Here is an 8,094-nt window from a genome sequence, read left to right on the forward strand (position 1 = left end):
CTACATCAGTGATTCTCAATTATCTTCCTATAGAATGCTAGCTTAAATACAATATTGTCAGTATTTGCAAAGAGATATAGCTAAATAAAAAACTTGCTTTTGTCTTCCGTATTTTCCCTGCTATCAAAAACAAACCTTATCAGTTAACTCTGATACCTGTTACTGGGTATAATCCATGATTCCTCTTCCACCTTCCCCCATTAACAAGTTCACCTCAAAATGCGGAAGAATTGGAGTTTCTGAAAGCGAGTTCACTGCTTAGTTCATTTTACCTAGATTAGTGATCATTGAACATTCTTTTGTTCCAAAACACCTCATAATTAGGACTCAGCAGTAATTGTGGCATCTTGAACCTTCAATAACCAGAAGATTGTCCACATCAGACTCCCTTTGTGTAACAAAATAAAGGAAATCTTGATAAGACCTTTTTCACAACCATCTTCCTAATCACAAAACAATGAGTAGACTAATCCTCTCTGTCACAAGCCCCGCCCCCACCCCCAACCCGCGCACCGCCAGACAGACAGAGACAGGGAGATTCCTTTTAGGCAAAACCTCTAATTAGATTGCAACGTCACAGATTTGGAGAGTATGTTAGGATAATTAAAGCTAGCTGCTAGAACAAACCACCCCTAATTTTCAGTGTCTTAACACTGTAGGTTTATTTCTCACACAAAGTGCACTGCAGCTGTTCTGATTGGGTGGCTCCCCTGAGCAGCTCAACTCCCACAGGTAATTCGGGTACCCAGATTCCTTTCACATGTAGCTCTGGCATCTTGGGACTCTAAGTAGCATAGGTGTAATCCATTCGAGGACAGGTTGAGAAAAAACAGAATCACACATGATAATTGACCTTGGCTTGGAGTACACACATCGGTTTTGCTCACATTTCTTTAAGAACTAGTCATATGGTCCTACGTTGATGCCAAGAGGGGCTGCTCAATGGAGTCCTGACTGCACAGCTGCTTCACAAGATTCTACACTGTGGAAGGAGAACACGAATCTTTGTTAGTGACTAGCCATCTCTGTTACAGATGGCTAGGATTGGTTTTATAAAATGTTACGAATTCATCTTCAAATAGACTTTAAATTACTGTGCCAGAGCCCTAGTATTAAAAGAAAATGGATAACGTATCCGCCTAAAATCAAAGAATCTTAAAAGTTGGAAAGGACCTTGGAAACGTTTAGGCTTAGAGTCCTATCTTCTAATAGGAAGAAACCGAGGTCCATGGAAATGAAGCAAGGCATCGCCCAGTCATACAGTCAAGTTTGTAGAAAGGCTACGTCTAGAAAAACCACAGTTTTGCTATTGCACCATTCTTTTGAGTGATTCCAAATTATTTTTAATTTCATGGCATAAAGAACTACTCTGAAGATCTTATGTGCAATTCAAATCTTCAATATAATTTATGTTTTAATTTAAAATGTAATTTTGTCTTTCAGAACTGCAAGATCTAATAAATGCCCAGAACATGACTTTTATGGAAAAGTTGACTGAAGAATTACTATTAGAAGTGATATAATTAATGGCCCTTTATTAGCTTTAATCTAAGATTAGCTTTATTAGCTTTATCTAAGATTAACGAACCCCAAATCTTTGCTGTTAGCTTATAAATCCACAAAGCTACATTTGTTCAATCTTTTTAATGAAAATGTTAATATCTAAAGCCACTAGAGGGCCCTCCATCACAGTCTATGAGCACGATGATCTCAGCCCTGCAGTGTTGATTGGCTTTACAAAGTCAGAGAAGGTTGTACATCAGGCTGAATGTGTAAACACTGTAAATCATTTGGTTGCCTAGTGCCTTGACATTGTGTGATCTTGGGGTGAGTATCCTTGTTTCATGGTATCTACAGTGTAGCCATTTTCATTTCTCAAGGTTTCATTTTGAAGGTATTATAATAATAGCATCATCCATTTATAGTTACAGTTCTAAATGCTATACATAACAGTATAACATTTAATCCCCACAACAACGCTGAAAGAAGTTTCATTATCCCCATTTTAAACTTAGCTTTAGGAGACTGGTACAAGATGTTGGAGTAGAAGGATGTGCACTCACTCTCTCTCGCAAGAGCACCAGAATCACAAGTAACTGCTGAACAATCATCGACAGGAAGACACTGGAACTCACCAAAAATAGACACCCCACATCCAAAGACAAAGGAGAATCCTCAGTGAGACAGTAGGAGGGGCACAATCACAATAATATCAAATCCCCTAACTGCTGGGTGGGTGACTCACAAATTGGAGAACACTTATACCACAGAAGTCCACCCACTGGAGTGAAGGTTCTGAGCACCATGTTAGGCTTCCCAACCTGGGGGTCTGGCAACAGGAGGAGGAATTCCCAGAGAATCAGACTTTGAAAGCTAGCCGGATTTGATTGCAGGACTTTGACAGGACTGGGGGAAACAGAGACTCCACTCTTGGAAGGCACACACAAAGTAGTGTGTGTATCAGGACCCAGGGGAAGGAGTAGTGACACCATAGGAGACTGAAGCAGACCTACCTGCTTGTGTTGGAGGATCTCCTGCAGAGGCAGGGGAAGGCTGTGTCTCACAATGGGGACACGGACACTGGCAGCAGAAGTTCTAGAAAGTACTACTTGGCAGGAGCCCTCCCAGAGTCTGGCATTGGCCCCTCCAAAGAGCCTGCAGGCTCCAGTGCTGGGTCACCTCAGGCCAAACAACCAACAGGGAGGGAACTCAGCCCCACCCATCAGCAGACAAGTGGATTAAAGTTTTACTGAGCTCTGCCCACCAGAGGAATACCCAGCTCTACCCACCACAAGTCCCTTCCATCAGGAAGCTTGCACAAGCCTTTTAGATAGCCTCATCCACCAGAGGGCAGACAGCAGAAGCAAGAAGAACTACAATCCTTCAGCCTGTGAAAGAAAACCACATTCACAGAAAGACAGACAAAATGAAAAGGCAGAGGAATATGTACCAGATGAAGGAACAAGATAGAACCCAGGAATATCAACTAAATGAAGTGGAACTAGGCAACGTTCCAGAAAACAAAACTCAGAATAATGATGGTGAAGATGATCCAGGACCTCGAAAAAGAATGGAGGCAAAGATCGAGAAGATGCAAGGAATGTTTAACAAAGATCTAGAAGAATTAAAGAACAAACACCTATAAGAATAAAAGAACAAACAAACAGAGATGAACAATACAATAACTGAAATGAAAAACACACTAGAAGGTATCAATAGCAGAATAACTGCGGCAGAAGAACAGATAAATGACCTGGAAGACAGAATGGTGGAAATCACTGCCACGGAACAGAAGAAAAAAGAACGAAAAGAAATGAAGACAGCCTAAGAGACCTCTGGGACAACATTAAACACACCAACATCAACATTATAGGGGTCCCAGAAGGAGAAAAGAGAAAGAAAGGACCTCAGAAAATATTTTAAAAGATTATAGTCGAAAACTTCCCTAACATGAGAAAGAAAATAGCTACCCAAGTCCAGGAAGCACAGAGAGTCCCAGGAAGGATAAACCCAAGGTTAAACATGCCGAGACACATAGTAATCAAACTGACAAAAATTAAAGACAAAGAAAAATTATTAAAAGCAACAGGGAAAAATGATAAATAACATACAAGGGAACTCCCATAAGGTTAACAGCTGATTTCTCAGCAGAAACTCTGCAAGCCAGAAGGGAGTGGCATGATGTATTTAAAGTGATGAAAGGGAAGAACCTACAGCCAAGATTACTCCACCCAGCAAAGATCTCATTCAGATTCGATGGAGATTGAAAGCTTTACAGACAAGCAAAAGCTAAGAGAATTCAGCACCACCAAACCAGCTCTACAACAAATGGTAAAGGAAATTCTCTAAGTAGGAAACACAAGAGAAGAAAACGACCTACAAAAACAAACCCAAAACAATTAAGAAAATGGTAATAGGAACATACATATTGATAATTACCTTAAACATGAGTGGATCAAATGCTTCAACCAAAAGACACAGGCTCCCTGAAAGGATAAAAAAACAAGACCCCTATATATGCTGTCTACAAGACACCCACTTCAGTCCTAGGGACACATACAGACTGAAACTGAGGGGAGGGAAAAGGTATTCCATGCAAATGGAAATCAAAAGAAAGCTGCAGTAGCAATACTCATATCAGATAAAATAGACTTTAAAATAAAGAATGTTACAAGAGACAAGGAAGGACACTACATAATGATCAAGGGATCAATCCAAGAAGAAGATATAACAATTATAAATATATATGCACCCAACACAGGAGCACCTCAATACATAAGGCAAATGCTAACAGCTATAAAAGAGGAAATTGACAGTAACACAGTAATAGTGGGGGACTTTAATACCTCACTGACACCAATGGACAGATCATCCAGACAGAAAATTAATAAGGAAACACAAGCTTTAAATGACACAATAGACCAGACAGGTTTAATTGATACTTATAGGACATTCCATCCAAAAACAGCAGATATCACAGTTTCTTCTCAAGTGCGCACAGGACGTTCTCCAGGATAGATCACATCTTGGGTCACAAAACAAGCCTCAGTAAGTTTAAGAAAATTGAAATCATATCAAGCATCTTTTCTAACGACAATGCTATGAGATTAGAAATCAATTACAGGGAAAAAAATGTAAAAACCCCAAACACATGGAGGTTGAACAATACGTTACTAAATAACCAAGAGATCACTGAAGAAATCAAAGAGGAATTCAAAAATTACCTGGAGACAAATGACAACAAAAACACGATGATCCAAAACCTATGGGATGCAGCAAAAGCAGTTCTGAGAGGGAAGTTTAGAGCAATGCAATCCTACCTCAAGAAACAAGAAAAACCACAATCGAACCTTACACCTAAAGGAACTAGAGAAATAAGAACAAACAAAACCCAAAGTTAGCAGAAGGAAAGAAATCATAAAGATAAGAGCAGAAATAAATGAAATAGAAACAAAGAAAACAATAGCAAAGATCAATAAAGCTAAAAGCTGGTTCTTTGAGAAGATAAACAAAATTGATAAAACTTTAGCCAGACTCATCAAGAAAAAGAGGTAGAGGACTCAAATCAATAAAATTAGAAATGAAAAAGAAGTTACAATGGACATTGCAGAAATACAAAGCATCCTGAGAGACTACTACAAGCAACTCTATGCCAATAGAATGACAACCTGGAAGAAATGGACAAATTGTTAGAAAGGTATAACCTTCCAAGACTGAAGGAGGAAGAAATATAAAATATGAACAGACCAATCACAAGTAATTGAAACTGTGATAAAAATTCTTCCAACAAACAAAAGTCCAGGACCAGATGGCTTCACAGGTGAATTCTATCAAACATTTAGAGAAGAGCTAACACCCATCCTTCTCAAACTCTTCTAAAAAATTGCAGAGGAAGAAACACTCCCAAACTCATTCTACGAGGCCACCATCACCCTGGTACCAAAACCAGACAAAGATACTACAAAAAAAATTACAGACCAATATCACTGATGAATATAGATGCAAACGTCCTCAACCAAATACTAGCAAACAGAATCCAACAACACATTAAAAGGATCATACACCATGACCAAGTGGGATTTATCCCAGGGATACAACGATTCTTCACTATATGCAAATTAATCAATGTGATACATCATATTAACCAGTTGAAGAATAAAAACCATATGATCATCTCAATAGATGCAGAAAAAGCTTTTGACAAAATTCAACACCCAGTTATGATAAAAGCTCTCCAGAAAGAGGGCATAGAGGGAACCTACCTCAACATCATAAAAGCCACATACAACAAACTCACAACCAGCATCATTCTCAATGGTGAAAAACTGAAAGCATTTCCTCTAAGATCAGGAACAAGACAAGGATGTTCATTTTCACTACTCTTATTCAACATAATTTTGGAAGTCCTAGCCACAGCAGTCAGAGAAGAAAAAGAAATACAAGTAATACAAATTGGAAAAGAAGAAGTAAATCTGTCACTCTTTGCAGATGACATGATACTATACATAGAAAATCCTAAAGATGCCACCAGAAAACCACTAGAGCTAATCAATGAATTTGGTAAAGTTGTAGGATACAAAATTAATGCACAGAAAGCTCTTCCATTCCTATACACTAATAACAAAAGATCAGAAAGAGAAATTAAGGATACAGTCCCATTCACCATTACAACAAAAAGAATAAAATACCAAGGAATAATCCTACCAAGGAGGTAAAAGACCTTACTCAGAAAACGATAAGACACTGATGAAAGAAATCAAAGATGACACAAACAGATGGAGAGATATAACATGTTCTTGGATTGGAAGGATCAATATTTTGAAAATGACTATACTACACAAAGCAATCTGCAGATTCAATGCAATCACTATCAAATTACCAATGGCATTTTTTACAGAACTAGAACAAAACAATCTTAAAATTTGTATGGAGACACAAAAGACTCCAAATAGCCGAAACAATCTTGAGGGTGAAAACAGAGCTGAAGGAATCAGTCTCTCTGATTTCAGACTATACTACAAAGCTACAGTAATCAAGACAATATGGTACTGGCACAAAAACAGAAATATAGATCAATGGAACAGGATAGAAAGCCCAGAGATAAACCCACGTACCTATGGTCAATTAATCTATGACAAAGGAGGCAAGAATATACAATGTAGAAAAGACAGTCTCTTCAATAATTGGTGCTGGGAAAACTGGACAGCTACGTGTAAAATAATTAAATTAGAACACTCCCTAACACCATACACAAAAATAAACTCATAATGGATTAGAGACTTAAATGTAAGACCAGACACTATAAAACTATTAGAGGAAAACATAGGAAGAATACTCTTTGACATAAGTCACAGCAAGATCTCTTTTGACCCACCTTCTAGAGTAATGGAAATAAAACCAAAAATAAACAAATGGGACCTAACGAAACTTAAAAGCTTTTGCACAGCAAAGGAAACTATAAATAAGACGAAAAGACAACCCTCAGAATGGTAGAAAATATTTGCAAATGAAGCAAAAGACAAAGGATTAACCTCCAAAATATATAAACAGCTCATGTAGCTCAATATTAAAAAAACAAACAACCCAATCAAAAAATGGGCAGAAGACCTAAATAGACATTTCTCCAAAGAGGACATACAGATGGCACATGAAAAGCTGCTCAACATCACTAATTATTAGAGAAATGCAAATCAAAACTACAGTGAGGTATCACCTCACACCAGTTAGAATGGGCATCATCAGAAAATCTACAAATAACAAATGCTGGAGAGGGTGTGGAGAAAAGGGAACCCTCTTTCAGTGTTGGTAGGAATGTAAATTAATACAGCCACTATGGAGAACAGTATGGAGTTTCCTTAAAAAACTAAAAATAGAATTACCATGTGACCCAGCAATCTCACTACTGGGCATATATCTGGAGAAAACCATAATTCAAAAAGACACATGCACCCCAATGTTCATTGCAGCACCATTTACAATAGCCAGGTCATGGAAGCAACCTAAATGCCCATCAACAGATGAATGGATAAAGAAGATGTGGTACATATATAAAATGGAATATTACTCAGCCATAAAAAAGAACAAAATTGTGTCATTTGTAGAGACATCGATGGATCTAGAGACTGTCATACAGAGTGAAGTAAGTCAGAAAGAGAAAAACAAATATCGTATATTAACGCATATATGTGGAACCTAGAAAAATGGTACAGATGAACCAGTTTGCAAGGCAGAAATAAAGACACAGATGTAGAGAATGAATGTATGGGTACCAAGGGGGGAAAGTGGGGGCATGTTCTGGCGGTGCTGGGATGAATTGCGAGATTGGGATTGACATATATACACCAATATGTATGAAATAGATAACTAATAAGAACCTGCTGCTATAAAAAAATAAATTAATTAAATTAAAAAATAATATAAAGTAAACTTAGCTTTAGGGAATTCCCTGGAGGTCCAGTGGTTAGGACTTGGCGCTTTCACTGCCAAGGGCTCGGGTTCAATCGCTGGTTGGGGAACTAAGATCCCGCAAGCTGCATGGCACAGCCAAAGATAGATAGATAGATAGATAGATAGATAGATAGATAGATAGATAGA

The sequence above is a fragment of the Monodon monoceros genome, unplaced genomic scaffold, assembly GCF_005190385.1.
Source record: "Monodon monoceros isolate NGI ecotype Baffin Bay Population unplaced genomic scaffold, NGI_Narwhal_1 Super_Scaffold_18, whole genome shotgun sequence".
NCBI lineage: Eukaryota > Metazoa > Chordata > Mammalia > Artiodactyla > Monodontidae > Monodon > Monodon monoceros.